The following is a 16,867-nucleotide window of genomic DNA, read 5'->3' on the forward strand; positions in this document are numbered from 1 at the left end:
CTGCAACTGATGCAACACAGACAGAAACCAGATGAGAATATTGATGATTTTGTGACCAGAGCCAGAACACTAGCAAAGAAATATCAGTTTTCAGACGAAGAGCTTAACGAGCGTATGATTGAGCTTATTATTGCGAGCACTCCCCATGATGCCCTGAGGAATGATCTATACAGCAAACCAAAAGGATATTCCTTAGCAGGGGTTCTGGCCGAGGGACGAAAATATGAAGCCCTGACAGCAGGCAATGAACAGTTAGACAAACTTAGCCTGTCACACAATGAGAGAATCCACGCTGTGGACAGGGACCGCATATGTCGTAACTTTGGGAGAAGCCACAAACCACGTCGATGTCCTGCATATGATGATGAATACAATGCGTGTGGTGCAAAAGGTCACTGGGAGCGGTGCTGCAGGAAAGCCAAAGGAGAGCGCCAGGAACACTCCAGCCAGAGCAGGAGCGGGGGAAGTAAGTCCCACACACCACAAGACAAACAGCACAAGCGCAAAACCTATATAGACAAAAAGCAACAGAGCAGGACTCGCATACATGCTGTAGAGAGTAGCAGTGAAACAGACAGTGAGAACGAAAGTACTTAACAGAAACAGTTCCACTCCATAACTATCAGTGAAAAGTGCATGCATAGCATAGACAGCAAGCCGGCCAGAGAGGAGGCGTACACAGTCCTGAAGGTGACACCACCTGACCTACCTGGTCGTTGATACACACTACGTCTGAAGATAGACACAGGTGCGTCAGGCAACACACTCCCATTGCGTACCTTCAAGCAGATGTACGGTGAAAATGCATGCACCCAGAAACGACTGAAAAAAACCAACAGGAGGCTATCTGCATACAGTGGTCATGCCATCCCCTGCCTAGGCACCATTGACATTCCATGCCAGTACAAAGAATCCAAATGGATCAATGCAAAGTTCTATGTTGTAGACGTACCAGGGCCAGCCATAGTTGGGCTGCCAACATGTGAACTGTTAAACCTAGTGACTGTCAATGTAGATGCAGTGACCGAGAAAGGACATGCAAACCAGAAAAAAGTCAACACAAGACAGACAAAACCCAAAATGACCATATCTAACAGTGCAGACCTAAAGAGAGCATACCCAGACCAGTTTGACAAAATTGGCAACTTCAGTGGAAAGGCCAAGCTCTTCCTGAAAAAGGATGCTGAACCATTCATAGACCCACCACGTAAGTGCAGCATTCACATCAAAGACAAACTGAAAGATGAACTGAATAACCTAGTCGAACAAGATGTGTTAAGAAAAGTAGAACAGCACACAGACTGGTGCTCGAGTCTGGCATACAGCACAAAGAAAGATGGTTCCCTTCACATATGCTTAGACGCCCAAAAGCTTAATGCCAGCCTTAGGAGATGCCCACACAAGATTCCTACTGTGGTGGAACTGAACCCGAAGTTTGCAAATGCAAAAATATTCAGCAAACTTGACGCAAAAGCTGGATATTGGTCAATACACCTAGAGAAAGAGTCACAACTGCTAACCACATTCCGAACTCCATTTGGTAGATACTGCTGGAAACGTTTGCCATTTGGTCTCAGTGTCTCTCAAGATCTCTTCCAGGCAAAGATGGACCAAATCCTGGAGGGGCTCGACGGTGTCGTCAGCATAGCCGATGATATCGCAGTCTACGGAGCAAGCGAAGAGGAGCATGACAGGAACCTGACCAACCTGATGGAGAGAGCAGCCAAGACAGGTATTGTGTTCAACAGTGACAAGTGCACAATCAAACAGACAAGCATCTCATTCTTTGGCAACCTGTACACAGACAAAGGTATCAAACTTGACCCAGCCAAAATCAGGGACATCCAGAAAATGCCGACACCCAAGAACAAAGATGAACTGAGCAGATTCTTGGGGATGCTGACCTACCTGTCACCCTACATCCCAAAGTTCGCAGACAAAGCACACACACTGAGGGTGCTGCTGAAAAGTGACGTGCCTTGGACATGGGACACTGACCACCAAAAGAGCTTTGAGGATCTGAAATCAGTTATCAACGAACATGACTGCCTGAAGTACTATGATCCAAGCACACCTCTGACACTTGAGGTTGATGCATCACAGAAAGGACTGGGCGTGGCATTAGTGCAGAACAAAAGACCCATAGCTTTTGGCTCAAAGACACTGGACGACTGCCAATCCAGGTACAGCAGCATATAGCGAGAAATGCTGGCCATAGTCTATGGAATGCAGCGATACCATACCTACCTGTATGGGAAGTCATTCATTGTAGTTACAGACCACAAACCCCTCGTTACCATATGCACAAAGCCACTGCATGCCGCCCCGCCACGGCTTCAGCAAATGCTGATAAAAACACAAGGATACAACTACGAGGTCACGTATCGACCAGGAAACCAGATGGTCCTGGCAGACACACTCAGCCGACTACCCAACCCTGAGAACAACAGCAACATCGAGCTGGACGAGCGCATTGACGGAATAGAGGCAGAAGTCGAGGATCCAGAGATGCTCACTGTTGCAATGATAAACTTCTCTCCCGAGAAACAGGACGCACTCCGCACGGAAACCACCAGCGACCCCAGACTCAATGCACTGAAAGAGCTGATCCACCAGGGATGGCCAGACAACATCAAAGCTCTACCAAGACAACTACGTGAGTACTGGTCATTCAGAGATGAGCTCGCAGTTGAAGCAGGAGTCATATTCAAAGGCAGACAGGTGCTCATCCCAGACTCCATGACTGATTCTATACTCGAACAGCTGCATGTAGGACACCAGGGCATCGAAAAGACACGGCGACTGGTGAGAGAAAGTGTCTACTGGATCAGAATGAACGATGACATCGAAAGAGTCTGCAGGTCATGTAGCGTATGTGTGGAACATCAGGATGCAAATCCAAAGCAACCTCTCAACCCACACAACACACCGTCAAAACCATGGCAATCCCTAGCTTCTGATCTATTCGAGATCGATGGACATCAGTATTTACTGATTGTGGACAGATATTCTAAGTTCCCTCTAGTGGATGAAATGCCCATGCCTGTGTCTAGCCGGGCAGTTGCACAAAAAATGGAAATGTACATGTCTCTTTTTGGAAGGCCTGACGAGATACTTACAGATAATGGACCCCAGTACACAGGGCACGCGTTCCAGAAATTCACGGCTGACTGGGGAATCAGGCACGTGACAAGCTCACCCCACTATCCAAAAAGCAATGGATTCATTGAGAGGCATGTGCGACACATCAAATCCATTGTGAAGAAAACCATGAGACAAGGAGGTAACATACAAGTGGCCTTACTACAGGTCAGAGCAACACCCATCGACAGTAAACTACCATCACCAGCAGAACTGATCTTCGGAAGGCCGGTCACCACCCTGCTGACGAGTCGAGGGGACCCAGGCAAGGAGGAAAACCGACTCCACCTGGAGCAGAGAACAGCAAACATGAAGGAACATCATGACCGCAGCAGCGGCAGAGAACTACCTCCACTCGGTCCCGGACAGCACGTATCTGTCCTAAACAAGGAAAAAGGGACTTGGTATCCAGCCACCATCGTACAAAAGTGTGATGAGCCAAGGAGCTACATTGTGCAAACATCAAATGGGAACAAACTCAGACGTGGCAGGAGCCACCTGCGGGAAATTCACCACCCCCATGCACTGAGGAGCGCAAGAACCCGCTTCACAGAACCTCAACGGGACACTCATGCAGCTGGAACTTCTTCCAGCCAAACCTGTGAAACACACAAGACAGTACGCACAAGATATGGAAGAGCTGTTTCCAAACCAGCTCACTACAAGGACTATGAGTAGAAACAATCACACACAAAAGGAGGGCTCTGAATATGTTTATTGTTTTTTGAGATGGACAATTCTGAGTGTGTTGTCTAAAAAAGAAAAAAGAAAAAAAAAAAGAAGGGGGCCTCTGTGTAATGAAAAAATTGAAAACTAAACAGGGGGGATGTAGTGATATAACGCCATGTATATCCACTGGAACTACACTAGGTGTTATGTACTACCCGGACTGTTATTATGGTTACACCACTATCATGTATGGTTATTACGTCTGCCTACTGAGCCACGATTAAACCTGAGTTCTATAACCCGGTGTGGTCATTGATCCTCGACCAATACTACCCCAAGTATTACTTCACTGACACTCTCTGAACAAGAGGTCTATCAAGGCCACAGACTTACTTCAGGTGTTAGCAAATTTATTTTTAAAATCAAATAATAATAATAATAATAATAATAAATCAATCTTATATAGCGCTTTTCTAATACTCAAAGTCGCTTTACAATAAACAGGGTGAAACAAGACGACGGATAAACATAACACGGACGTACAGGGGTGGATGGGAAGGGGGGCTACGAGAGGGAGAAGCGGCAGCCACACACGACGCCAGCAGTACTCTCCCACTTGGACAGACACAAAAGGGAAAGAAAAACAAGCATCATAAATCACAGATGACGTCTGAAGAGGGGAGTCTCGACCAATGACCTGAATGTGGGCAGCCCGCAGCAGTGTCCGATGTGCTTGGGGAGGGAGTTGAGGGAGGGGGAAGTTCGAGCGCTCAGTCCCCAGCCTGCCCCAGACCAGGGCTGGATGAGCAGACGGGGGGGGGCATGAGAAGGCAATGGAGAACATGTGTGTCTTGAGACGGGATTGGAAGAGTGGGAGGGATTCTGAGTCTCTAGTGATTTGGGGAAGTGAGTTCCAGAGCCTGGGAGCTGCTCTGGAGAAGGCTCGGTCACCAAAGCCGCAGAGGTTGGACCCGGGGGAAGAGAGAAGGGAGGCTGAGGTGGATCTGAGGGACCGAGAGGGTTGGTAGGGGGAGAGGAGATCGGTGAGGTATGGGGGAGCCAGTCTGAAGGGCTTTATAAGTAAGAACCAGGATTTTGTAATTGATCCGGTGGGAGATGGGTAGCCAGTGGAGGTCTTTTAGGACTGGGGTGATGTGGTGCCAGGATTTGGTGAAAGTTAAAAGCCAGGCGGATGCGTTCTGGACCAATTGGAGTCTTCAAATGTCCTTATTGAAGGCTTCTACATAGACCTGGAGTTTTCTTTGAAAAGCGACTGGTAGGCGTCCTTCTTCTTCTTTCGGCTTATTCCCTGTTTCTCGGGGGTGCCACAGCGGATTTTATAGTTTCAATTGGTACCCTGTGAGGGCACAGCACTAATGGTGGCCATTGTTAACCTGGGCCTTGGCCAATCCGGTATGGAGCTTAGACTGATCCAGTATGGTCTTGTCAATCCGCATACTGATTTGGCAAAATTTAACATCAGATGCCCTTCCTGACACAACCACTAACCCTATGGATGGGGGCACAGGTAAAGCGCTGGATGCCATCCCAGTATTCAAGGACTTGCACCCATAACTGTTGCTCCATCCTCTTCATAGCTGCCCTCACTTCCTCCTTGCTAATCCACCGCACTTCCCGATTCACTATCCCCACATCATCCAACCTTCTCTCTCTCATTTTCTTCATTCATCAGCCCCTCACAGTAAAATCCTGGGTGTTAATGTAACTCTGGGAGTGCACAAATGGGATCCCATTTGTGCACTCCCAGAGTTAAATTAACACCCAGGATTTCTACCTTCTCAACACACTCTCCTCGCTTGTCAGCACATTTCTATCTCTATCCTTGATCACCCTGACCTGCGGGACTGGTAGGCGTCCTTAAAGACATAAATCATGTTTCAAAGCCATGGGTGGCCTGCACTCGGCTTCATCATGGTTGACCCAGAAGAGGAAGAGGAGCAGGGTGACGGATTGAATGTTACAAATCAGCTTGTTTTACTGCTCGTCACTGACTTATTGACTATTTCCTTTGAAAATACATTTCTCCCTTTCCCTGCTCCTTCTCTGGTAGCTCAGTCGATGGAAAAACAACGTTTTTTTTCTTTACTTGTTTTAATTCCTTGGATGGTCGATAACGACGACAACGTTTGCCCTTTTGACCGATGCCTAAGTTGGTAAGATGTCAGTCTGTGTAAATGTTGAATGCACCCTATTAGTCAGTAAGGAAGGGTTTGTTTTTGTTTTTTTTTTCATTCTAGAGTAAATTGTAATTTCAATAGAATTTATTGATAATTGTCAAAATGATGATTAACATAAAATGATTATTAATATCATGAAGGTCATACAACATGCCATCATTTAGAGATAAAAGAAAAATCATATTTGCATATCAATGGGGTTCAGCATTATTATTCAATTCATTTCTTTTCTGTATTGTTTTTAAAATTATTATTATTATGTTCATCATCAGCTTTGATGTGATGTAAATCGCCTGTACAATTTGCTTCTAATATAACTCAACGAGATGAAAAACTACCCAACTACTGTTCAGAACTAAAATAATGAACCGAAGAAATGTGTGATCAAATAATACTAAAATGTATGATGTCCAAAAACAGTGCAGGTTTCACCACAAATGCTATTCTATTGGCACTGACATGGCTTAACGACCTTTCCTACCGAGTAATGTTTCAACTATGTGGTTTACCATGCTTTTCAAACACAGTTAGAGGTTTTGATCGCATATAAATGCATCAGTTTGTATTTAGCAGCAAGACGAACCAAACAGGCATGCACAATCGAATGACAGTGTCCTCTGGTGCCGGTTGTCTGCATAATATACCTTAACTGAATGGCAGAGATGTCAACCAGTTTCAATTAGGTTGCATACATTTTGCGTCCAGATATTGAGTCAAAGTGTGGTTAAGGTGCCTTTGAGAAACACAATGAAACCTAACGAGGCTTTAAAAGATTAATGCCATGATTATCTAAGCCTTAAGATGCTTTTGAGAAATGAGTCCCCAGGTAAAAATATACTAGGTTTAGGGTTGGCACTTGAATTTGTAGCTAAAAACTCACCTGCAGATTACAAGGTCCTCGAGAAATTACTTCCTTTCTATGCAGAGGAGAATATCAGTGTCCATCAGCTCTCTGTTCGTGCTGTACTTGGTACATCAGGAACTTGAGCCTGACTGCTTGAGGAATGTGGTGAGAGAACTGCCCTCCACTTGGCACTACATAGGCTCTCTCTCTTTCTCTTTCTCTCTCTCTCTCTCTCTCTCTCTCTCTCTCTCTCTCTCTCTCTCTCTCTCTCTCTCTCTCTCTCTCTATCTCTCTATCTGTATCTATCTATCTATCTCTCGCTCCTCCCGCTCCCTCCCTCGGTCTCTCTCCCTCTCTCTTTTTCTCTCCTCCCCCCACTCTCCCTCTCCCTCTCCCTCTCTTGCTCTCTCGCCCTCTCTCTCTCTCTCTCTCTCTCTCTCTCTCTCTCTCTCTCTCTCTCTCTCTCTCTCTCTCTCTCTCTCTCTCTCTCTCTCTCTCTCTCTCTCTCTCTCGCTCTCCTTCCCCCCTCTCACCCCCCCCCCTCTCTCACACACACACACACACACCACACACACACACACATTTAAACTTTCATCATCCAATACCACTATGTGTTCCGTCTCATTACTTTTCCATTCCAACACCTCCCACCCACCCTGGAGCCATCTCACAGCCCAAGGGTGTGAGATGGCAAATAATGGTTTATAACAAGATAGAAAGCATGATCATAATAATCTTATGAGATAGTAACCCATCCCAAACTTTGAGAAAATGAGATACTGTTACTCACTTGCAATTACACAGAGCGGTGTCAATGAATCGTACCAATAATCATGGATGAAACAATAGTAGCATAAAGCACTTATGGCAAAAATTAAACACGATCAGCTGAATATAGCTCATTAGTTGCTTTGAAGATCTGTCAAATATTTTATTGTTTGTTTGTTTGTTTGTTTTGTTTGTTTGTGTAAGGCTTAACTCATCAACCTTTCAAACATTAGACAGCCTCCTTCCTCCAACCAGCACACCCATACTAATCAAATTAAAAATGTCAAACTGCACGACGTCTTTCTGTTTTTCTATTTATACGTTCTGTCACACATGGCACGATATGGTGGCACTGTTATTACAATGTCCTCTTTTTTCTTTGTGAAGATTGTCAATCGTTTGTCATAGTGTAGAACCAGGGAAATTCAAGCTGTCTTCTCAGCAGAACCTGATCACATAAATCTATAGCCAATGCGTATATATATATATATATATACACACATCCATTATCCAAACCGCTCAGCCGGCTGTCAGGGTCGCGGGGATATTGGAGCCTATCCCAGCAGTCATTGGACGGCAGGCAGGGAGACACCCCGGACAGGTCGCCTTGCCATCACAGGGCAAAAGAATTTAACAAAATTGTTATAAATGTGAGAGGTAAAGCACTGTGGACTGTCCAGCTGTGTATGTGTCTTCTACCTGCAGGCCATGTGAGAACCTCAAGTCTGAAGCTTGTACTGAAATGCATTAAAAAAAATGTTCCCTACGTCTACCTTAATATTCCACCCCTCATTTGTTGAGCACTTTTATCTACACCGACTAAAGGGTCCGACCCGTTAGCCAAGGGCCAACGTGTCTAATTATCTGTGCACGTTACAATATATATATATATATATATGTGTGTGTGTGTGTGTGTGTGTGTGTGTGTGTGTGTGTGTGTGTGTGTGTGTGTGTGTGTGTGTGTGTGTGTGTGTGTGTGCATATATACCTGCATATAGTGGAAATAAAAGTACAAAATAATGGGGAATAAATGACGCGGCAGTGGAGATATTATTCCCTAGTACTGAATGACTCACACTACCAACGCTGTGTTTTATCACCCTCTGTTAAAGTCACGGCAACATGTCGCTCAGTAAATGGGTCATGAACTCAAGAAGGAATTCAGTCATTGGATATACAGTACTATTATGTCCAATAACCAAATCATTTACATTTTTTAACAATTTGTTCAAATCTTCTTTAAAGCCTCACTGAATATTTTCATGGTTGCATATCAAAAAACTAAACAACCAGGATGTGTCTTGCATGTGTGCTTAGTTTATCACTATGCTTTACCGAGGGAAGGGATTTCAAGTTATATTCGGCATGTTGAGGTGTTATGTTGCTAATGAATGCTTAGACAGTCCCGATGACAGAAAGTGGGACTTGGAATTGGTTGTCACATTAAGCAAGGACATGGTTTGAATGGGGGAAAGAAAAATTCGTGGATTTGGCTGGCTGCACACACCAAGATGATTGCATCCCATATCTTGACCTTTGAGATTTCCTTCCTGTCCATCTTCCTCCCTGGCTTGCTCCCTCTTTCTCTGTTTGACACAATCTCTCTCTCTCTCTCTCTCTCTCTCTCTCTCTCTCTCTCTCTCTCTCTCTCTCTCTCTCTCTCTCTCTCTCTCTCTCTCTCTCTCTCTCTCTCTCTCTCTCTCTCTGTGCCACCTCCCTTTCTGTATGTCATTAAGTCGCGAGTTTTTAATCCCAGTGGAGAGGTTCCAATATTTTTCCAGTAGACAAACAATATATTCTGGCTGTATTTTCTTGACTTAATTGAGCTGTACAATATAGGCGTCCATCCATCCTCTGAATGAGACTCCCTTACCAGCCAATCCTGCTAACAGCAGGTGGTTCTTTATTTAGCATTTCAGTGGAGTGTGTTGAAAATACACTTTGGTTGTGTGGGAAAAAAGCTGCGTTGTCCGTACTCTACGTTGCAACGCTACATACAGTGTATGAGCAACATTGTTATCAGTAAATATATCAAGTGGGTTGAATAGTATAAGACTTTACACTGTGCTCATGCTTAATTTTTCACCCGTGCTTAATTAGTTATTGATATCACTGCTCACCATCCAGTTCAAGAGAAGAGATGGACAGTGCTGGGATGGAGAACACACAACACACATCATCGAGGAGGAGGTGGTGAAGCAAGTGTTTGAGAGCACTAACACACGAAAGAGCCCAGGGCCCGATAACATCGGTGGCAGGGTGTTGAAACACTGCTCAGCCCAACAGGGTGCAACATGACATGCCCAGGTGGTCCCTTTACTGTGAAAAACATCAATCATGGTCCCCCTTCCCAAAGTCCCTCATCCATCATCTCCTAATGACTGACTACAGGCCAGTTTCTTTCACCTCACTGGTAGTTAAATCACTTCAGAGGATTATCAGAGCCCACTTTATTAACTCATGTAAGCAGGTCCTGGACCCACTACAATTTTGCTTATCACTCTGCAAGAGGGACAAACGAAGCCATTGTAACTTTGTGTATATGCATCTGGAGAGTTGTAAAACACATGCGCAACTCCTCTTTGCAGATTTGCAGATTTTTCTGCATTTAATACAATACACCCATTAATCCTGGCTGACAGACCAAAGGAGCAGTTTGGACTGGACTCAAAACTCATTACATGGATTTTAGATTTCTTTACAGGCAGATCTCAAAATGGTAAGGGTAGGCAACACCATGTCAGAGGTGCATTATACCTCCATTCGCACACCACAGGATAGTGTGCTGTCACCGTTACTATATATTTTATACGTGGACTGTTGTCGCAGCAGATACCCTGGACACCATATAATTAAGTTTGCGGATGACACCGCCTTGGTCAGCCTATTGGAGCAGGATGATGTTGAATATGGTCCAGTTCTAAATGACTTCGTTGACTGGAGTGAGGCCTCACATTTGAATCTGAACACATCCAAGACCAAAGAACTGATTTTAGATTCTAGATACGATGCTCCACCACCCACTTTATTGAGGATCAGAGGAGAGGAGATTGAGGTGGCAATGGAGTATAAGTATCTTGGTTGCTGCCAGGGAAGAGGAAAACAGGAAGACCAAAGAGGGGGTTTATGGATGTGGTGAGAGAGGACATGCAGGTGGCTGGTGTGACAGAGGAAGATGCAGAGAACAGGAAGAGATAGAAACAGATGATCCGCTGTGGCGGCCCATGACCGGAGCAGCCAAAAGTAGTAGTAGTAGTAGTAGTAGTAGTAGTAGTAGTTTTGCTATAGATCACAAACTCTCCTGGAACCTATGTGCTGATGCTATTTTTAAGAATGGCCAACAGCACATCTACTTCAATTACTTCCATTTCTCAGAAAACTGAACTTTTTTTTTAATGTTGATAACGAAATTCTCACTCTATTTTGCAAATCTTTTTATTGAGAGTATCCTTTGTTAATGCATTGTTTGCTGGTACGGGCGTTCCAAAATCACTCATAAGAACAAAATTAGGAAAAATTGTGAAGATCTGTGGGAAAATCATGGGGGAGCAGCAGGCTGACTTGCACCACCTGCAGCTGACCAGGCTGACTGAGAAGGCAGACAAGGTCTGCATGGATACATCCCGTCCACTTTCAGTGGAGTTCCAGCCACTCCCTTCTGGTCAAAGGTACCCTAAGATACCCTAACATCGGAACCAACCGAGCAAAAAACTAGTTTATTCCTATGGAATAACTCAATTAAACAAGATGCGCTAGCCATGGGGTGTCTGGGGAAACACATGGACCAGGGGATGTGAAATACATGGCTACACAGGGGAAGAGCAGTATACTCGATATTTAGTTTTATTATAATTGTTGGTATACAGATGTTGCCATGTACTTTAAATGCCTGCATGGACTGTGATGATATCTATGATGGCTGCTATAGATGATCTTGGACTATTGTTGTTTTTGTTTATCTGACGTGCTTTAACGTGTTTATATGTTCTGTGCTGTACCACAGATTGCTTCTTGTAACTTTGTAACTGTTGGGCGTCTGGGTAGTGTGGCATGGCGGTCTTTTCCATTGCCTACCAACACAGGGATCACTGGTTCGAATCTGTGTTACCTCTGGCTTGGTCGGGCGTCCCTACAGACACAATTGGTTGTGTCTGCGGGTGGGAAGCTGGATGTGGGTATGTGTCCTGGTCGCTGCACTAGCGCCTCCTCTGATCGGTCAGGGCGCCTGTTCAGGGGGGAGGGGGAACTGGAGGGAATAGCGTGATCCTTCCACATGCTAGGTCCCCCTGGCGAAACACCTCACTGCCAGGTGAAAAGAAGCAGCTGGCGATTCCACATATATCGGAGGAGGCATGAGGTAGTCTGCAGCCCTGCCCGGATCGGCAGAGGGGGTGGAGCAGTGACAGGGATGGCTCAGAGAGTAGAGAGATTGGCCAGGTACAATTGGGAAGAAAAAGAGGGGTAACCCCCCCAAAAAAACGACAAATTTGTAACTGTTTATGTCTATTTTTTATTTTATCATTGTATGGAGGAGATGGGTGAATTTATAACCGACTTAGCTCTAAATGTTTTGTTCCACCACTAAAAAGTATTTGGATCTTGTAAGGCTTTAAATTATTTTCATACTATGTTTCCTATTTAAACATACATAAGACAATAGGTGTACTGCAGGATGACTGACTGAAATGTTCTGAGTGACTCATGGCTTCTTACTGCCGTGCATGTGGATATTCAAGGATATTCTTTGCATCAGAATGTACCAATTGATGGATTAGTATCCAACGCCAATTTGTTTTGATCAAGTTACATAGCCACTTTGCATAACCAAAGCACATAAGTGACAAATTTGCTAATTTACAACATTTGCGTGACATACTGGGTGCTAATGAAATTCAGTTTAAGAATATGTTTTTGTATGACATTTCACCATGAGAGCTGGACTTACATTTTCTGCATTTGGGGACTTTTTCTGTTGCTGATGGTATAACAACCTGGGCCCTGTAAACACATAGGCGGGTGCTCAAGGCTTTCTGTCAACTAAATAGGGTGTGTGTGTGTGGGGGGGGGGGTTATTGTTTTTGTATCACTGAGGGATTTTTGATGAATTATCGTTACTAACATCATGAGTGCTTTTTTTCTAATCTGAATTCTACTTAACTAAAGCAAATTGGACATTGATGGGTTCTCCTCCACCGCTCAAATAAATAATCCACCCATCCATTATCGAGACCGCTTACCCTGCCCTCAGGGTCACAGGGATGCTTCAGCCTCAATCAATCTTTAAGCAAACTTTGTTCATTAAAATACAATGCATTGTGTTTTATATGAGAACAAGAAAGAAAAGCTTTAATATAAACAAAGTATATTAAAAAGATTTTAAAAAAAGGGGTGAATATGAGTCCTGGTTACCACTGTGATACATCTTGTGAATAGACATAGATAGATAGATAGATACTAGATAGATAGATAGATAGATAGATAGATAGATAGATAGATAGATAGATAGATAGATAGATAGATAGATAGATAGATAGATAGATAAATAGATAGATAGATAGATAGATAGATAGATAGATAGATAGATAGATAGATAGATAGATAGATAGATAGATAGATAGATAGATAGATAGATAGATAGAGACACTTAATGACTATCTCTTTCACTTATATATATATATATATATATATATATATATATATATATATATATATATATATATATATATATGTGTGTGTGTGTGTGTGTGTGTGTGTGAAAGAGAGAGAGAGAGAGAGAGAGAGAGAGAGAGAGAGAGAGAGAGAGAGAGAGAGAGAGAGAGAGAGAGAGAGGGAGAATGCACAGGCATGCCATATGCATACTGTAGGATATGTGCATCACTGCTTCATATATATACACTACCGTTCAAAAGTTTGGGATCACATTGAAATGTCCATATTTTTGAAGGAAAAGCACTGTACTGTTCAATGAAGATAACTTTAAACTAGTCTTAACTTTAAAGAAATACACTCTATACATTGCTAATGTGGTAAATGACTATTCTAGCTGCAAATGTCTGGTTTTTGGTGCAATATCTACATAGGTGTATAGAGGCCCATTTCAAGCAACTATCACTCCAGTGTTCTAACGGTACAATGTGTTTGCTCATTGGCTCAGAAGGCTAATTGATGATTAGAAAACCCTTGTGCAATCATGTTCACACATCTGAAAACAGTTTAATTCGTTACAGAAGCTACAAAACTGACCTTCCTTTGAGCAGATTGAGTTTCTGGAGCATCACATTTGTGGGGTCAATTAAACGCTCAAAATGGCCAGAAAAAGAGAACTTTCATCTGAAACTCGACAGTCTATTCTTGTTCTTAGAAATGAAGGCTATTCCATGCGAGAAATTGCTAAGAAATTGAAGATTTCCTACACCGGTGTGTACTACTCCCTTCAGAGGACAGCACAAACAGGCTCTAACCAGAGTAGAAAAAGATGTGGGAGGCCGCGTTGCACAACTGAGCAAGAAGATAAGTACATTAGAGTCTCTAGTTTGAGAAACAGACGCCTCACAGGTCCCCAACTGGCATCTTCATTAAATAGTACCCGCAAAACACCAGTGTCAACATCTACAGTGAAGAGGCGGCTGCGGGATTCTGGGCTTCAGGGCAGAGTGGCAAAGAAAAAGCCATATCTGAGACTGACCAATAAAAGAAAAAGATTAAGATGGGCAAAAGAACACAGACATTGGACAGAGGAAGACTGGAAAAAAGTGTTGTGGACGGATGAATCCAAGTTTGAGGTGTTTGGTTCACAAAGAAGAACGTTTGTGAGACGCAGAACAAATGAAAAGATGCTGGAAGAATGCCTGACGCCATCTGTTAAGCATGGTGGAGGTAATGTGATGGTCTGGGGTTGCTTTGGTGCTGGTAAGGTGGGAGATTTGTACAGGGTAAAAGGGATTCTGAATAAGGAAGGCTATCACTCCATTTTGCAACGCCATGCCATACCCAGTGGACAGCGCTTGATTGGAGCCAATTTCATCCTACAACAGGACAATGACCCTAAACACACCTCCAAATTGTGCAAGAACTATTTAGAGCAGAAGCAGGCAGCTGGTATTCTATCGGTAATGGAGTGGCCAGCGCAGTCACCAGATCTGAACCCCATTGAGCTGTTGTGGGAGCAGCTTGACCGTATGGTACGCAAGAAGTGCCCATCCAACCAATCCAACTTGTGGGAGCTGCTTCTGGAAGCGTGGGGTGCAATTTCTCCAGATTACCTCAACAAATTAACAGCTAGAATGCCAAAGGTCTGCAATGCTGTAATTGCTGCAAATGGAGGATTCTTTGACGAAAGCAAAGTTTGATGTAAAAAAAATCTTATTTCAAATACAAATCATTATTTCTAACCTTGTCAATGTCTTGACTCTATTTTCTATTCATTTCACAACATATGGTGGTGAATAAGTGTGACTTTTCATGGAAAACACAAAATTGTTTGGGTGATCCCAAACTTTTGAACGGTAGTGTATATATATTAAAAAGGTGACTGGCTCAATATACTTAAAGGATATTCCATCTCAGACATAAAAAAATGTTTGTTCATTTATTAATTTGCTTATTTGCTTATTTTATTTCATGTCAATGAGTGTGAGTGTGCCACCATCACAATGTCTGTTAGCAGAATTTTATCAATGCAATGGCAAGCAGGCAATTAACCTTTAACAGTACACGACTTTGGCTGAGAGCGACTCCCTCATGTCTCTGTCCTGATTTTATACCCTTGTTCTCACTCTTTTTCAGTCAGCTCTGTTTTTATTGACAAAGCTCTGGTCACAAATGGTCAGCACCCACATTTTCATCTGTTCCTCCACCATGCTGTGATCACACATGGTTGATGAGCTCTTATCTTTACCCTGCAACCTAAAGAGAGTCGTGAAACCTCGCAAAGCCTGTGTGCGTATTTTGAACTCAGTTTGAGTCTCTCAACAGAACAATGCTGTATTTTTCATTACAGCTCCAGACTAACAATTTAAACTGGTGCCACCAACAGTTTTTCAGTTAGATGCACTAGCACAGGATTTCATCACACCATAGATTTGTCGTGACACACAACTTTGGGTTCGTTGTTCATATAACTAGGGTTCGCTTCGCGAACCCAAAGTTACATTTCATGTACTCCAAAATGGCTGAGAGGGTTATTGCATTGAACAACGACAGGATTCGTGCCTCCGTTCCCTAGCCGTCCAATGAACCCTTCAAACCCCTGGTGGGAAGGGGTACGCGTTCTGATGAGAGCATCCTAAGAGGCCTGCTCCAGAACAGCGTCGGCAACCGACCGCACCTTAACGTGCCGGTAATAATGCCGTAAGAAAGTGTTCTCACCACTCCAAACCGCCGCCTGGCGGATGACCTCCCAGTCGATACCTGACAACACAGCTATCGACGTAGCAGTCCCTCGGGTAGAATGCGCCTTCAGCTTAGGAGCTGTTTTACCCGCTTTGGTATACACCTCCGTAATACCATCCACCAGCCAGTGTGCTAGCCTCTGGGTGGAAAGGGCATAACCTGGTTTGCTCACTCTGTAGGTCAACAGCAGCCTGTCAGACCTACGCATATCTGCTGTGCGCCGCATGTAAATGCGTAAAGCCCGTACAGGACACGAGAGGTGCAAGCGTTTCTCATCCCTAGTCACCGGTGACGGATGAAACGCGTGTATCACCACCGGGGCCCTACTCGTCAGGACAGACACAGTTTTGGGCACGAAGCTGGGGTCTGTAAAGAGCGTGACCATCAGATCACCAGAAAACACCATCCCCTTGATGGTGAGTGCAGTGAGCTCACAACCCCTCGCTGCGGTGGTAAGTGCCAAGAGCACAGCCAGCTTAGCCGAGACATAACGCATGTCTGCCGTAGACATGGGTTCAAAGGGATCTTTCTCTAGTGCGCGCAGAACAAGGGAAGCATCCCAAGTTTCAGCTCTCGTAAGCTCCTTAGCTGAGAGCTTCTTAGCACCCAACAGGTACTGCGTCATGAGCGGGTGCGTGAAAACCGTGCTACCCTCGATCTTCCCCCCGGAAGAACGTGAGAGCCGATACACAGACTTTGACCGAGGAGAAAGACCATAGTCTATCACTCCTACAGACCTCCACAAAAGTCAGTATAGGGCCAATCCCTACTGACAAAGGGCCCATGTCGCGTTCAGCGCAAAATTGGTCAAATCGATTCCAGTACCCCTGGTACCTGGAATACGTGGAGTCTTTAC

This window comes from Lampris incognitus, chromosome 14 (assembly GCF_029633865.1).
Source record: "Lampris incognitus isolate fLamInc1 chromosome 14, fLamInc1.hap2, whole genome shotgun sequence".
Taxonomy (NCBI): domain Eukaryota; kingdom Metazoa; phylum Chordata; class Actinopteri; order Lampriformes; family Lampridae; genus Lampris; species Lampris incognitus.